Below are 15,610 nucleotides of genomic sequence, written 5' to 3'. Positions count from 1 at the left end.
TATTAGGCAGCCATTTTGACTGCTTATCTAATGAGCATTTGGGCCTTGTCTGAGTACAAAGGTGAATGAGTTTAGAAGCCCTTAAATCAGGCCAATAAGAATAGAGGTTGGAGGTTTTCTAAGACATCCCAGAGGAGATGTTGGGCTTTTGTTGCTAGACACATTCCCCTTGAATGAGGCAGAAAAAACAATGAGATCCAAGGCCTGGAATTTTTTAGCATCCCAAAAAATTCAGGGAGGATCAGTTGAGAAGGCACAGGCTGCTCATCAAACACAGAGCAGGGGCCCGGGCTCTGAGCTCAAGAGACACTTGGGGTCTGGTCCCAGAGAGAGCTTGTGGGTAGGATCAAGAGGAGAGAAACCATTGTCAAGAGATGAAGCCTCACTCATGGGGAATGGCAGGAGGTGGTTGTTGGTGAAGGGGGCCAGCTGTAGCCTTGAAGAGAGTGGCTGGTGGTTCCCCTGCTTCCAAGGACACCAGTGGGATGCCTGAGGATCAATGATCACTCCCACGGATCCAGGAAAGCATTTAAGCTGACCAGGAGAAGGGAAAATCACCAATTTTAGCAGGTGTTGTATGGAGGGCACAGAGGTCAAGCAGTTGGAAAGTGGGCTATCATAAGTGGACCAGTTCTAGGGTTCCTGCATGCCTCAGGGCACCAGGAGGGCCTGCTGAGTTTCACAGCAACAAATGTCGTAGTTTAGAGGCAGCATGAACGAATCACACTATATAATAAACCCACACTAGAGGTTTATTAAAAGGATGTCGGGGGAGAAGGGATGTGGAGACGGGCCTCTGAAGGAGAAGTGACAGGAAACAGGGAGGGGAAATGGGCAGAGATCAGTTTTAAAGGAGGCTTAGCACATGCGTATAGAGACTATGCATGTGTATAGATTACTTAGTGATGCACAGCTGTAGGACCCTGGGCTGGCTAGGCATCTGCCTGAATGTTGACAATGCATGCGCGAAGGAGGTGCTCTTAGTGGTTTTGGCTGAAGTCCCTGGGAGTAGGCTAGATGATTCCTGAAATGCTAACACACAGTGTGTACCCCTGGGGCCTAGGGACTAGAGAGCTGGGCTATCAAGCCAGGAGCTCAGAGACTCACCTCTTCTTCCAACTGGTGCAGGTGGGATCTGTGGCTCTGGTGGTCGCTGGTGCCATGGGTGGTGGTTGGTGAAGGGCCATCCACTGTCAATTTTCATTGGCCTGTAAGGATCTTGTCTGCTGGACCTGGGATCTGAGGACCTGAAAGAATGGGGTGGACTATGGTCTTATACTATAGACAACATTACTTGAGTTTCAGTGTACTTTTATACATGAATGTGGCCTTCTGCCTTCCTTTCTTGGATATAACCTATAGTACATGCCAGACAATTGTGTTTGCGGGGGAGGGAGGCAAAATAGCTTGATTACACAGCTGCCATGACAGGCTTAGAGGCCCAGCACAGCTTCTGGAAGGTAACACCTAGACCCAGGAAGAGCCATAAGCTAACCCCACTCAGTGGGGCCTGCATCTCAGAGGAAATACCTGACATTACCTATACCCTTAGACAAATGTCAGCCAATTGGAGTCCTGAACCCTGGATATCTCCTCACCCCAACCTCTATGCTATGATAAAAACCCCACCTTGCCTGGGCTCAGGGCTCTCTGCTCTCACTGCTGTGTGGGACAGACAGAAACACCAATCCCCAGAGCTTGAAGACAATAAAGGCTCTTTGCTTTTGCATACGGGATTCGGTCTCTGTGGTGGTCTTTTTGGGGTCGCTGTGATCTGGGCATAACATGTTTAAATTAGTCTGTCCTGAGAAAGTACTGGGAAAAAGCTACCCTGTTAATATTTAGTATGTTCTCTCTAACCTGTATTTATGTTTTTCTGAACCCAAAAAACTTTCTTTGGATCATTGTTTTCTTAGTTACATTAATGTATAAAAGTACACTGAAACTCAAGTAATGTTGTCTACAGTATTAGACCATAGTCCACCCCATTCTTTCAGGCCCGCAGATCCCAGGTTGGGTTCTATAGCTATGTTCTGACATCCAACAAAAATAAATGTTTCTTATAAATTGAAATGTAAGTATTTGTCACAAGAGACACTAAATCATGTCCTGTGGGTCTCCTTTTCCTCAGGGGTCTTTGGCCACCAGCCCATGAAGGCAAAGGGAGCAGGATTCAGACAGCTGTGAGCATGATGGAACGAATTTTCTGGAGTCAGCTTCAGAGAGATAGCTCATTTTATTGTTCCAGGGATAAGATGTAATAAGGGTTCATAGGGTTGTGAGTGGGAAGGGCTTAATTGGTCATGACACAGCACCTATCATATGGGCGGGAGGAAAGAGGAGGACTTACATGGTGAGTCCTACAGAGTTTGCAAGGAGCTCTGTGCAGGGTCATCCTCCAAATAAGGTCAGGTACCTGAGCTCAGAAAAACTCTCCAAATAAGGTTAGTCAGAGAAGAGGAGGCCCCACTAAGAAAAGGAGTCCTCCATTTTGCTCTGAGCTCAGAGAGCTATTTGGACATGGTGAATTACAACCTTAATAGCAGGTTCCCCAACAATGTCCAAGAGCAATCCAGGAGGAAAATGCACTTGAGGCAAAAATGCCCTCTACCTTTTTGCCTGGAACCTTTCTCACAGTGCCCCAAGGCACTGTTCATCATGGATCATTCTTTTGACTGTGTTCTGACAGTAACTGTGGCCTCATCAGATGAACTGACCAGTGTTCCTTCTATTTCTATTTTGTGTAATAATTTGAGGAGTACTGGTATTAACTCTTTTTTGAAAGTCTGGTAGTATTCTGTGCTAAAACCACCTGGCCCTTGCCTTCTTTTTTGGTGGGAGACTTAATTAATGCTTCTATTTCACTAAAGGTCATAGTTATGTTTAAATTACTTATCTCATCTTGGTTTAACTTTGTAAGTGGTATCTATTGAGAAAATGTTCCATTTCTTTTATATTTTTCAATTGGTACTGTACAGGTTTTTTGGGTATATCTTTATGATTTTCTGGATTTCCTATGTGTCTGTTGTTATGTCTTCCTTCTCATTTTTTATTGTGTTAATTTGGATATTATCTGTGTCTTTTACTTAATTTGGATAATGGTTTGTGTATCTTATGAATTTTTTTCAAAGACCCAACTCCTACTTCATTGATTCTTTGTATAGTCTCCTTTCTTCTTGTTTTATTGATTTCAGCACTTAACTTGATTATTTCTTCCCATTTATTCTTTTAGGGTATGATTTCTTCTTTTTTTTCTAGAATTTTCAGATATGCTATTAAATAGCTAATATATCTCTCCTGTTTTTTTACTTAGTCCCTTACTGCTATGAAATTTTGTTTTAGCACCAAATTGATTGTGTCCCATAATTTTGAGTATGATGTATATTATTTTCACTCAATTCTAGGAAGTCTTTAATTTCTTTCTTTGTTTCTGTATTGCCCGTTTTTCATGCAACAAAGAGTTGTTCAGTTTCCATGGGTTTGTAAGATTTCTGTTGTTGTTGAAATCCAGCTTTAATTTGGGATGGTCTCATAGGATATACGGAGCTATTTCACTTTTCTTGTATCTGTTGAGACTCACTTTGTGACAGAGTATGTGGTCAGTTTTGGAAAAAGTCCCAGGAGGTGCAGTGAAGAATGTGTCTGATTTTGTGTTTGGGTGAAATGTACTATAGATATCTCTTAGGTCTACTTGTTTTATAATATCTGTCTGCCAGCTCTGGCACTTCCCTATTTAATTTCTGTCTGGATGACCTGTTTATTGGTCATGGTGGTATGTCAAAGCCTCCCACTATCAGTTTGTAAGGGTCAACATGTGATTTAAGTGTAGGAGTGTTTCTTTTACAAATATGTATGCCCTTGTGTTTGGGACATAGGTGTTAAGAAATGAAATGCTATCTTGGTGGATTTTTCCTATGATGAGTATGTGGTGTCCTTCTGCATCTCTTCTGATTACTTTTAGTTTGATGTCTATTTTTTTAGATATTAAAATGGTTATATCAGCTTATTTCTTAGATCCATTTGCTTGGAATACGTTTTATCCAATCATTTATCCTGAGTTAATCTCTATATTTTGTAGTTTGAATATACTGTCAGGCTTCCTCTTTGGGACCACTGGCTCAAAAATAATGATATAGAGATATATTATTAATTATGAAAGCTTGGACCTAGTTTAGATCAGTATCCACCTAGCTCTTATAACTTAAACTAACCTGTTCCTATTAATTTATATTCTGCCATGTAGTTCTTTACCTCTCCTCTATTCTATATGTCCATTTCCTTCTGTGTCTTGCTGGCATCTCCTTCTCATATTTTCACTCTCTCCCCAGAAGTCCTACCGATTTTCTCCTGCCTAACTATTTGGTTTTTATTAAACCAATCACAACAACACATCTTCAAACAGTGTGAACAAATATCCTGCAACATTTTCCCCTTTGGTCCCTAAATAAAAAGCAAAAGGCTCTTCCTGAGACTCAAAGGCCGGCCTCCAGCTCCCATCTTGCTCCGGACTTCCCTTTTGGAACACTGTGTGCGGATAAGGCCAAGAACGAACCACAAGGAGATAGGCAGACGTCAAGGCAGAAACATATACAACAAAATGAATAGCAATACAGCATCACCAGGCCCTAGCCCTCCTCCAACACCTAGACCTGAACATCAGAAATTGGAAGAAGCAGAAGAAAACAGCCTTATAAATGACATCATGAAGAAGCTAGAGGCTTGTGTAGAGGAAAAGACAAAAAAAATGTGAAGAACGCTGTAAACAACTAGAGGAAAGGGCAAACAAATTAGAAGAAATCAATAAAGTCCTGGAAGAAAACAATAAAATACTGAGAGAAAATCAAGAAAAATCAATGAAACAAATGAAGGAAACAGTCCAAGACCTGAAAAGGGAAATAGAAAAAATGAAGAAGACACAAACAGAGGGAATGCTGGAAATAGAAAATCTGAGAAAACGATTGGGAACTTCAGATGCAAGTATAATCAACAGAATGCAAGAGATGGAAGAGAGGATCTCTAGCGTTGAAGATACAGTAGAAGAAATACATTCATCAGTCAAAGAAAACACTAAAGCCAACAAAGTCATGAACCAAAATGTCCACGAAATTTGGGACACCATGAAAAGACCAAACCTAAGAATAATAGGGGTCGAAGAAGGAGAAGAATACCAACTCAAGGGCACAGAAAATATATTCAACAAGATCATAGAAGAAAACTTTCCCAACTTAAAGAAGGAAATGCCTATGAAGATACAAGAAGCTTATAGAACACCAAACAGACTAGACCCCCCAAAAAAGTCCCCTCGCCACATAATAGTTAAACAACTAAACGTACAGAATAAAGAAAGACTATTAAGAGCAGCAAAGGAAAAAGACCAAGTGACATATAAAGGCAAACCCATCAGAATAACACCCGATTTCTCAATGGAGACTTTGAAAGCCAGAAGAACCTGGACAGATGTAATGCAGACACTAAGAGACCATGGATGTCAACCTAGACTAATATACCCAGCAAAACTTTCAATCACCATAGATGGAGTGAACAAGATATTCCATGACAAAGCCAGATTTAAACAATACTTATCCACAAACCCAGCCCTACAGAAAGCACTAGAAGGAAAATTCCAACCTAAGGAAGTCAGATACACCCTCGAAAACACAGGCAACAGATAAAGCCACAGCAGTAAACCCCAACGTATAGAAGTACCCACACATCACCACCAAAAAATAACAGGAATGAACAATCACTGGTCATTAATTTCCCTCAATATCAATGGACTTAATTCACCTATAAAAAGACATAGGCTTACAGAATGGATACGAAAGCAGGACCCATCTTTCTGCTGCATACAAGAAACACATCTCAAATTCAAAGATAGACACTACCTAAAAATAAAAGGCTGGGAAAAGACTTTCCAATCAAATGGTTTTAAGACACAAGCGGGTGTAGCCATCCTGATATCCAGCAAAATAGACTTCAAACTAAAATCAATCAAAAGAGATCAAGAAGGGCATTACATACTCATCACAGGAAAGATCCACCAAATGAAGTCTCAATTCTGAATATTTATGCCCCAAACACAAGGGCACCCACATATGTAAAAGAAACATTACTAAAGCTTAAATCACATATAAAACCCCACACATTAATAGTGGGAGACCTCAACACCCCACTTTCACCACTGGACAGATCTCCCAAATTGAAACTTAACAGAGAAATAAAGGACTTAACTGATGTCATGACTCAAATGGACTTAATCGATATCTACAGAACATTCCATCCTAACAAAAAAGAATATACCTTCTTCTCAGCACCCCACGGAACCTTCTCTAAAATTGACCACATACTTGGCCACAAAACAAATCTAAACAGATACAAAACAATTGGAATAACCTCCTGTGTTCTATCAGACCACCATGGTCTAAAGTTGGATTTCAACAACAACAAAAACTACAGAAAACCTGCAATCTCATGGAAACTGAATAATACCTAACTGAATCACCAATGGGTTAAGGAAGAAATAAAGAAAGAAATTAAAGACTTCCTAGAGATCAATGAAAATGAAGACACCACATATCCAATTTTATGGGACACTATGAAAGCAGTACTAAGAGGGAAATTCATAGCACTAAATGCCCACATAAATAAGTTGGAGAAATCTCACACTAGAGACTTAACAGCATACCTGAAAGCTCTAGAACAAGAAGAAGCACAGTCTCCCAGGAAAAATAGACGCCAGGAAATTATCAAAGTGAGAGCTGAAATCAATAAAATAGAAACAAAGAGAACAATACAAAAAATTAATGAAACAAAGAGTTGGTTCTTTGAGAAAATCAACAAGATAGACAAGCCCTTATCCAAACTAACCAAAAGACAGAGAGAGAGAGCATCCAAATCAACAAAATCAGAAATGAAAAGGGGGACATAACAACAGACATTGAGGAAATCCAGAGAATCATCAGGTCATACTTCAAAAACCTCTATTCGACAAAACTGGAACACCTAAAAGAAATGGGTAACTTTCTGGATAGGTACCACATACCTAAGTTAAATCAAGACCAGATAAACTATTTAAATAGTCCAATAACCCCTAACGAAATAGAAACAGTCATTAAAAGTCTCCCAACCAAAAAAAGCCCAGGACCAGATGGTTTCAGCGCAGAATTCTACCAGATCTTCAAAGAAGAGTTAATACCAATACTCTCTAAATTGTTCCACACAATAGAAACAGAAGGAACATTACCAAACTCCTTCTACGAGGCTACAATTACCCTAATTCCTAAACCAAACAAGGATACAACAAAGAAAGAGAACTACAGACCGATCTCCCTCATGAACATTGATGCAAAAATACTCAATAAAATACTGGCAAACAGACTCCAAGAACACATCAAAACAATTATCCACCATGATCAAGTAGGATTCATTCCAGGGATGCAAGGGTGGTTCAACATACGAAAGTCCGTCAATGTAATACACCATATAAACAAACTCAAAGAAAAAAACCATATGATCATCTCACTGGATGCAGAAAAGGCATTTGACAAAATCCAACACCCCTTCATGATAAAGGTATTGGAGCAATCAGGAATACAGGGAACATACCTAAACATAATAAAGGCAATTTACAGCAAGCCAACAGCCAACATCAAATTAAATGGAGAGAAACTCAAAGCAATTCCACTAAAATCAGGAACGAGGCAAGGCTGTCCACTCTCCCCATACTTATTCAATATAGTACTTGAAGTTCTAGCCAGAGCAATAAGACAACATAAGGAGATTAAGGGGATAGAAATTGGAAAGGAAGAAGTCAAGCTTTCCCTATTTGCAGATGACATGATAGTATACTTGAGCGACCCCAAAGATTCCACCAAGGAACTGATACAGCTTATAAACACCTTCAGCAACATAGCAGGATACAAGATCAACTCAAAAAAAATCAGTAGCCCTCCTATATACAATGGACAAAGAAGCGGAGAAGGAAATCAGAGATACATCACCCTTTACTATAGCCACAAATGACATAAAATACCTTGGGGTAACACTAACCAAGCAAGTGAAGGACCTATATGACAAGAACTTTAAGTCCCTGAAAAAAGAAATTGAAGAAGATGTCAGAAAATGGAAAGATCTCCCATGCTCATGGATAGGCAGGACTAACATAGTAAAAATGGCAATCTTACCAAAAGCAATCTACAGATTCAATGCAATCCCCATCAAAATACCAACACAATTCTTCACAGACCTGGAAAGAATAATACTCAACTTCATATGGAAAAACAAAAAACCCAGGATAGCCAAAGGAATCCTGTACAATAACACAACTTCTGGAGGCATCACGATCCCTGACTTCAAGCTCTACTATAGAGCTACAGTAATAAAAACAGCTTGGTACTGGCATAAAAACCGACATGTGGACCAATGGAATCGAATTGAAGACCCTGACATTAATCCGCACACCTATGAACATATAATTTTTGACAAAGAAGCCAAAAGTGCACAATGGAAAAAAGAAAGCATCTTCAACAAATGGTGCTGGCAAAACTGGATATCAACATGTAGAAGGCTGCAAATAGATCCATATCTATCACCGTGCACAAAACTTAAGTCCAAGTGGATCAAGGACCTCAACATAAATCCAGGTACTCTGAACCTGCTAGAAGAGAAAGTAGGAAGTAGTCTTGAACGCATTGGCATAGGAGACTACTTCCTAAATAGAACACCAGTAGCACAGACTCTGAGACAAACAATCAATCAATGGGACCTCTTGAAACTGAGAAGCTTTTGTAGAGCAAAGGATACGGTCAACAAGGCAAAGCGACAGCCTACAGAATGGGAAAAGATCTTCACCAACCCCACATCTGACAGAGGACTGATATCCAGAATATATAAGGAACTCAAGAAATTAGACATCAAAATGCCCAACAGTCCAATTAAGAAATGGGCTATAGAACTAAACAGAGAATTCTCAACAGATGAAACTCAAATGGCCGAAAGACATTTAAGGAACTGCTCAACATCCCTAATCATCAGGGAAATGCAAATCAAAACAACTCTGAGATACCACCTTACGCCTGTCAGAATGGCTAAGATCAAAAACACTGAAGACACCTTATGCTGGAGAGGATGTGGAGCTAGGGGAACTCTCCTCCACTGCTGGTGGGAATGCAAGCTTGTACAACCACTTTGGAAATCAATATGGCGCTTTCTTAGAAAATTGGGAATCAATCTCCCCCAAGATCCAGCTATACCACTCTTGGGCATATACCCAAGAAATGCTCAACCACACCATAAGAGCACTTGTTCAGCTATGTTCATATCAGCATTGTTTGTAATAGCCAGAACATGGAAACAACCCAGATGCCCTTCAACTGAAGAATGGATAAACAAAATGTGGTACATATACACAATGGAATACTACTCAGCAGAGAAAAACAATGGCATCATGAGGTTTGCAGACAAATGGATGGATCTAGAAAAAATCATCCTGAGTGAGGTAACCCAGACTCAGAAAGACAAACATGGTATGTACTCACTCATAGCAGGATACTAGACATGAAACAAGGATGACTTGTCTGCTACTCACATCACCAGGGAGGCTACCTGGAAAACAGGACCCCAAGAAAGACACAGGGATCACCCAATGACAGAGAAATGGAATGAGATCTACATGAACAGCCTGGACATGAGTGGGGGTAATGAAAGGCGAGGGTTGAGGGAAAGAGAGCTTGGGGGAGCGGGAGATCCCAGCTGGATCAACAACAGAGAGGGAGAACAAGGAATAATAGACCATGGTAAATAAAGACCACATGAGAATAGGAAGAAGCAAAGTGCTAGAGAGGCCCACAGAAATCCACAAAGATACCCACACAACAGACTGTTGGCAGTGGTCGAGAGACAGCCCGAACTGACCTACTCTGGTGATGGGATGGCCAAACACCCTAATTGTTGTGCTAGAAACCTCATCCAACTACTGAGGGATCTGGATGCAGAGATCCATGACTAGGCCCCGGGTGGATCTCTGGGAGTCCAATTAGCGAGAATGAGGAGGGTTTATATGAGCAAGAATTGTTGAGACCAAGGTTGGATAAAGCACAGGGACAAATAGCCAAATGAATGGAAACACATGAACTATGAACCAATGGCTGAGGGGTCCCCACTGGATCAGGCCTTCTGAATGGGTGAGACAGTTGATTGGCTTGATCTGTTTGGGAGGCATCCAGGCAGTGGGACCAGATCTTGTGCTCATTGCATGAGTTGACTGTTTGAAACCTGGGGCCTATGCAGGATTGTTTGGCTCGGCCTGGGAGGAGGGGACTAGACCTACCTGGACTGAGTCTACCAGGTTGACCTCAGTCTGTGGGGAAGGCTTTGCCCTGGAGGAGATGGGAATGGGGGGGGGGTTGGGGGGAAGGTGAGGGGGACGGGAGGGGGGAGAACAAGGGAATCCGTGGCTGATATGTAGAACTGAATTTTATTGCAAAATAAATTAATAAAAAATAAATAAATAAATAAATAAATAGATGTCTCTCACAAAAAAAAAGCAAAGGTTCTAACTCTGACACAGTTTATATATATATATATATATATATATATATATATATATATATATATATATATATATATATATATATATAATAATTGGGTAAAAATTGCATTAACAATGTCTAGTCCATTAGTATTTGGCTAATTCAGAAAAATTACTCTATCGTCTATCCTATCTTGATGAGTCCAAAGTTTTATACCTAAACCACTTTCTATCATAACTTGTATTACCAAGCTAAAAATATCATTTTAGGCCTTAAAACATTGTCCTAGATAAAAAATTTTTAAGTTTTTATATTTCCCAACTTTATGAACTTTACATCTCTTTTTGTAAGTTTCTTTTCTGAATTTGGTAACAAGGAAAATTGTATAACTGTAACTATCTATTCCTCAACCTAATCAGAGACCCTAGAAGTATATAATATTACCTGAGTAAACGGGAAGTTCAGAGCAAGCAACTTCCAAAGCTATAGAAATGATGGAAACAACCAGCTGCCTGGAAAGGCACCCTAGGTTCTTCTACAATGTTGAGGCATCCATCTTTAGCCTACAGGCCTACAATACCTAACAGACTTTTCTGTGAAGCAGGAATTTCGAAGGTCTGTTCTACCATGTCTTGGCAAAGTTTTGGTAGTGTATCCTGATTGTTCAATTTGGACAGCATACTGTCAGCAGTTGAGGCAAGGGCAGTTAGTTGCCCAGTGGTTAACATTGTCACAATGAAAGAAAACTTTACATGAAGGTTCTTCAATGTCTATCATCCTTTTTTGAATTGGTGCTGCCAGAGGCAAATATGTCTCACTGTCATGAAAAGCCTTATGTTATAAAAACATCTTAAATGTCATATTCTGTTGGTCACTGAAGATTGTCTATCTATCCAAAATATATCTCTGTTTGACCTTGAAAACATAAAATACCACAGCCCTGAACACATTTATATATGAGCGAAGCAGTTTTAGAAGTGATCAGAAGTTGAACTTAAGGCTGGGACAATAAATCTATGTATCCTGGACTTGGCAAAACAAGGTATGTGGAGTAATGGCATTGAAAACCAGGAGCTTAACACTAAGATATTGGAGGATAAAATTTGTTCAAGGCCGGGCCTGACTTAATGTCCCCTCCTCGAGAGTAGGAGAACATAAGTGGCCCTAAGATACAGCAGAGAGAATCTTACATAGGTCTTTCATGACCTTAGCAAGCAAGCGAAGCTCAAACAAAAGCAGAACTTTTGCTCTTAGCATTTAGCACAAACACATTGTCAAAGTCTTTGATGTCATGGTGATTGGCCAGTTTCAGGAAGTCGATCTGCTGTTATAATTTGTAGCCACTTCCTAGCTGCACGATCGCTCATGCGCTGTCGAGTAGTCAGGCAAAATGCGTAGTCACCCCAGGGCCTTATGTCCTCAGTAATCCACGTACCTAGTGGTAACATAATCTAGGCACATGCATGGCATAGCTACGTAAGCCCATGTGCACATGCTCAAGGTGACCTATAAAAGTAGCGTCTACCCATTCCCTGCTCTTTCTCCTACACTATTCATTTCTGGTAGGCCCATTCACGTTCTTATACTTTCCCCTCCCTAATAAAACTCTTATAGTGGGTTCCATTGTACCTTGTGTTCTCTCTTGCCTTGTAAAGAGTGCCACAAATAAATAACATTGGTGCTGTGACAAAGCGGACTCTCCCAGTGCTCTGAACAGGGATTCTGGACCCAGGTTGGTTCATCTACAAATGCCCACTTTCCATCTACCCCACTGCCAACTTGCTTTGCACAGCACCGGCTGCTTTGGTTGGTGAGTTTTCCCTTTAACCGACAGCACAAACAGTTCCCTGGACCTGTGGGAATGACTGTCGATCATCTTTGTGGCTTGTTGATCTGAAAACACAGACTACACAATAGGAACATAATTCTTATTTCACCTAAGAGATACAAGAAGTACAAACATCAAGATTCTGGGAACAGGTCTGGGAGTTGAATAATAAGAGGAGTGCAGCTTTTTTTTTGTCTTTTTGTCAAATGAAGTAAATTATTTAACCCATACTGAAATTAATAGTGAAAGCAGAGGTGTGGAGTCAGCCTCTGATAGTAGGGACCCCACATCTCAACAAACACATACACACACATATGTGAAACGCACACACACACACACACACACACACACACACACACACACACTCACACACACACATTGAGAGGTGCAGGTGTCCTATTTAGGATTACTATTGCTGTGATAAAACACTATGATCAAAGCAACTTGGGGAGGAAAGGGTCTGTTTGGCTTACACTTCCACATCACTGTTCATCCCTGAAAGAGGTCAAATATGGCAGGAAGGAAGAGCTGAGGTAGAGGCCATGGAGGGGTACGGCTTACTGGCTTGCTCCTCTGGCTTGTTCAGCCTGCTTTCTGGTAGAAGCCAGGACCACCAGCCCCGGGATGGCACCACCCTTCTTCAATCAACAAATTAAGAAAATGCCCTGCAGATTTGCCTATAGCCTGAAATTATGGAGACATTTTTTAAAACTGAGGTTCTCTCCTCTCAGATGACTTTAGGTTGTGTTAAGTTCACATGAAACTATCCAGCACAGTATGTAAAGAGAGAATTAAGAAAATTATACAAGGCTATACACTCAAAAACATTACAAATTAAATGAAAATGCAATTCTTTAAAATATTCTAATGACTCAGAGGAAGTTAAGGAATGAAAACAGAGAAAGGAAACTCTCTCTCTCTCTCTCTCTCTCTCTCTCTCTCTCTCTCTCTCTCTCTCTCACACACACACACACACACACACACACACACACGCATATGCATACACCATACACACATACACACGAATTAATATAATAATGGACTTAAAACAGCAGTAATGTTTTGAGGTAAAATGGGGACAGTGAATCTCTGGGAAGTAGTGACCTAGTTTAGCCAAGGACTGCATTTGAAACTTGGCTACAGTGTAAGCTTTGCTAAGATAACACCACCTAATACATTACATTTAAACCTGTACTAGAGAAGTCTCAAAAAAAAAAAAAAAAAAAAAGGTTTCTGACCAATGGACTTGGCGTGATAGCAAGGTACTTGACTAGCAGGCTCTGACCCTGACAGAGAGGCTTCCAGTGGGCGTAGGCCAAGGTTTCACGTACTCTTTCAAAACCATAGGCAGTGCGCTCCGAGCTCAATGTGTTTCTTAGAGAGAAAAAGTCCACAATAGTCCTGTCTATATAGGATTAAAAAAGAAATGAAAATAAGTCTGGGACCCAAAGTTCAGGCTCCTGCTTAAAAAAACGGCTTAAGAAACGCGACAGAGCCCTCTACTGGTGTATTACATTAATGCTTCTAAATTTCCAAAGTGGATGGTTTTGCTTTAAGATAAGGTTTGTTCTGGTGTCGACTCGAAGAAGCCCTTTAAAATCCATGCGTCTCTGCCTTCATGGTGAAGATAAACCATGGAGATAAACCTCATCTCCAATCTTTTGTGTACTAGAAATAACGTGTCGCCTAAAATATGCCAAGTATCTTGTAAGGAATCAAATGCTTCTATGAAAGAAATCAAAGGCTGCTATGGAAGAGTGAGTCTCAGATGAACGATATCAAGCTTGGAATGCCAATGCAATTGACTTTTGAATCAAAATAACTTCTGTGCCCATTTCACACGTTGCTCGGCTTTATTTTTTTGTAGAATACACAAACTGCTTTGAGATATTTTCTATTAAATAATTTCTCAAGTTTTTTTACATAAATTTATTGTATCTGTTTAAAGAAACTCTGATATTTGCACAATCTTATGAAAAAATAAGAGGCTTTTAGATACATGAACGACTGAAACCACCATCAGATAGCACACAAAATAAATAAAATCTAGACAGATGAAGCCTTTTGGAAGGTTTCCTGAATGCACCGTATATAGTCTGCCATCTAGTGGTCCTGTGCGTTAACTGGCCTGGAAGACTGTTGTGGTTTAAGAGGTCGGAACCCTTCCCTCTATAAGGCTACTGGCTTCACAGTAATAAACTTCCCATGCTGTTTTCTCCTCCCATCTCCCATAAAAATATGCAAACACTAAAGGCTCACTTAAGAGTTGGAGTTGTGCTACATCCGCGTTATAATAGTGGCTTTGGATGAATGATCTCAGAATTATATGAGATCTTAGAAATGGTCCCTTTGCAGAGATGTAGTAGTGTCCTTCTATGTTAAAAAAATAAATAAATAAAACAAAATGTGAAATTGTAGAATTAATTAACACCACTGTGAATCAGTATTCCCTCCAGACATAAAATGATCACATTGTTCTTGCCTCCACATAAAGTGTGGAGAGTGTGCTTCTGAACTGCAGTAAATAAAGTAAGTGACACAGGACATTTTTTGGATCTTTTCTGTAATTTCTGTCTTCCGCATCCTCTCCTCTCCCCTGCTGCTGCCTCCCTCTCCTTTGCTGTGATGAAACACACTTCCTACTGGGTCTTTATCCTGAATGTCATTGTTTTCCATATTGCTTTATATTTCTCCTGACTTTCATTAATATACATACATGTGTTCATAAATACCCACAAGTGTTGGATGCTGGAAACACAGGATGATAGTCTTCTCCTGAAACACCCCATAGCATTTACCGGTGTAAATACTCTAGTATACTGCCAAGGACATCAGAACCCTGCATGGACTGTGACCCTAGAAGTGTGTAGAAAAGTACTCTACTGTTTGCCTCACATTTTTGTGGGAATATTTAGCCAATAAAGCACATTTGGGATTACATAAAACTTCAATCTTTGAAGCTAAACATGGTTTCTATTCACTTCCACTTACAAAGTGTTTGGAAAAAAACAGGGGTTTGAGGAACTTTGATTTAGAAACATTTTTTGAAAGAAAAAAAATATCCTCCCAAAACTAAAATTACCAAGTATCAGACTTTGTATGCAGCTGTGCTACTTGTGGTGTTTCTTTGATATTCAGACTCACAAATTTTTATATTCCATTTGAAAATAGCAAGGTATGTGACTTCTAAATAAGTAAATACATGAAGAACATATTGCAACATCATTATTTATTGTGTTCCATTTTCAGTTTT

This window comes from Peromyscus californicus, unplaced genomic scaffold, assembly GCF_007827085.1.
Source record: "Peromyscus californicus insignis strain IS unplaced genomic scaffold, ASM782708v3 Scaffold_19__1_contigs__length_69161282, whole genome shotgun sequence".
Taxonomy (NCBI): domain Eukaryota; kingdom Metazoa; phylum Chordata; class Mammalia; order Rodentia; family Cricetidae; genus Peromyscus; species Peromyscus californicus.
Note: the sequence above shows the minus strand (reverse complement) of the source record.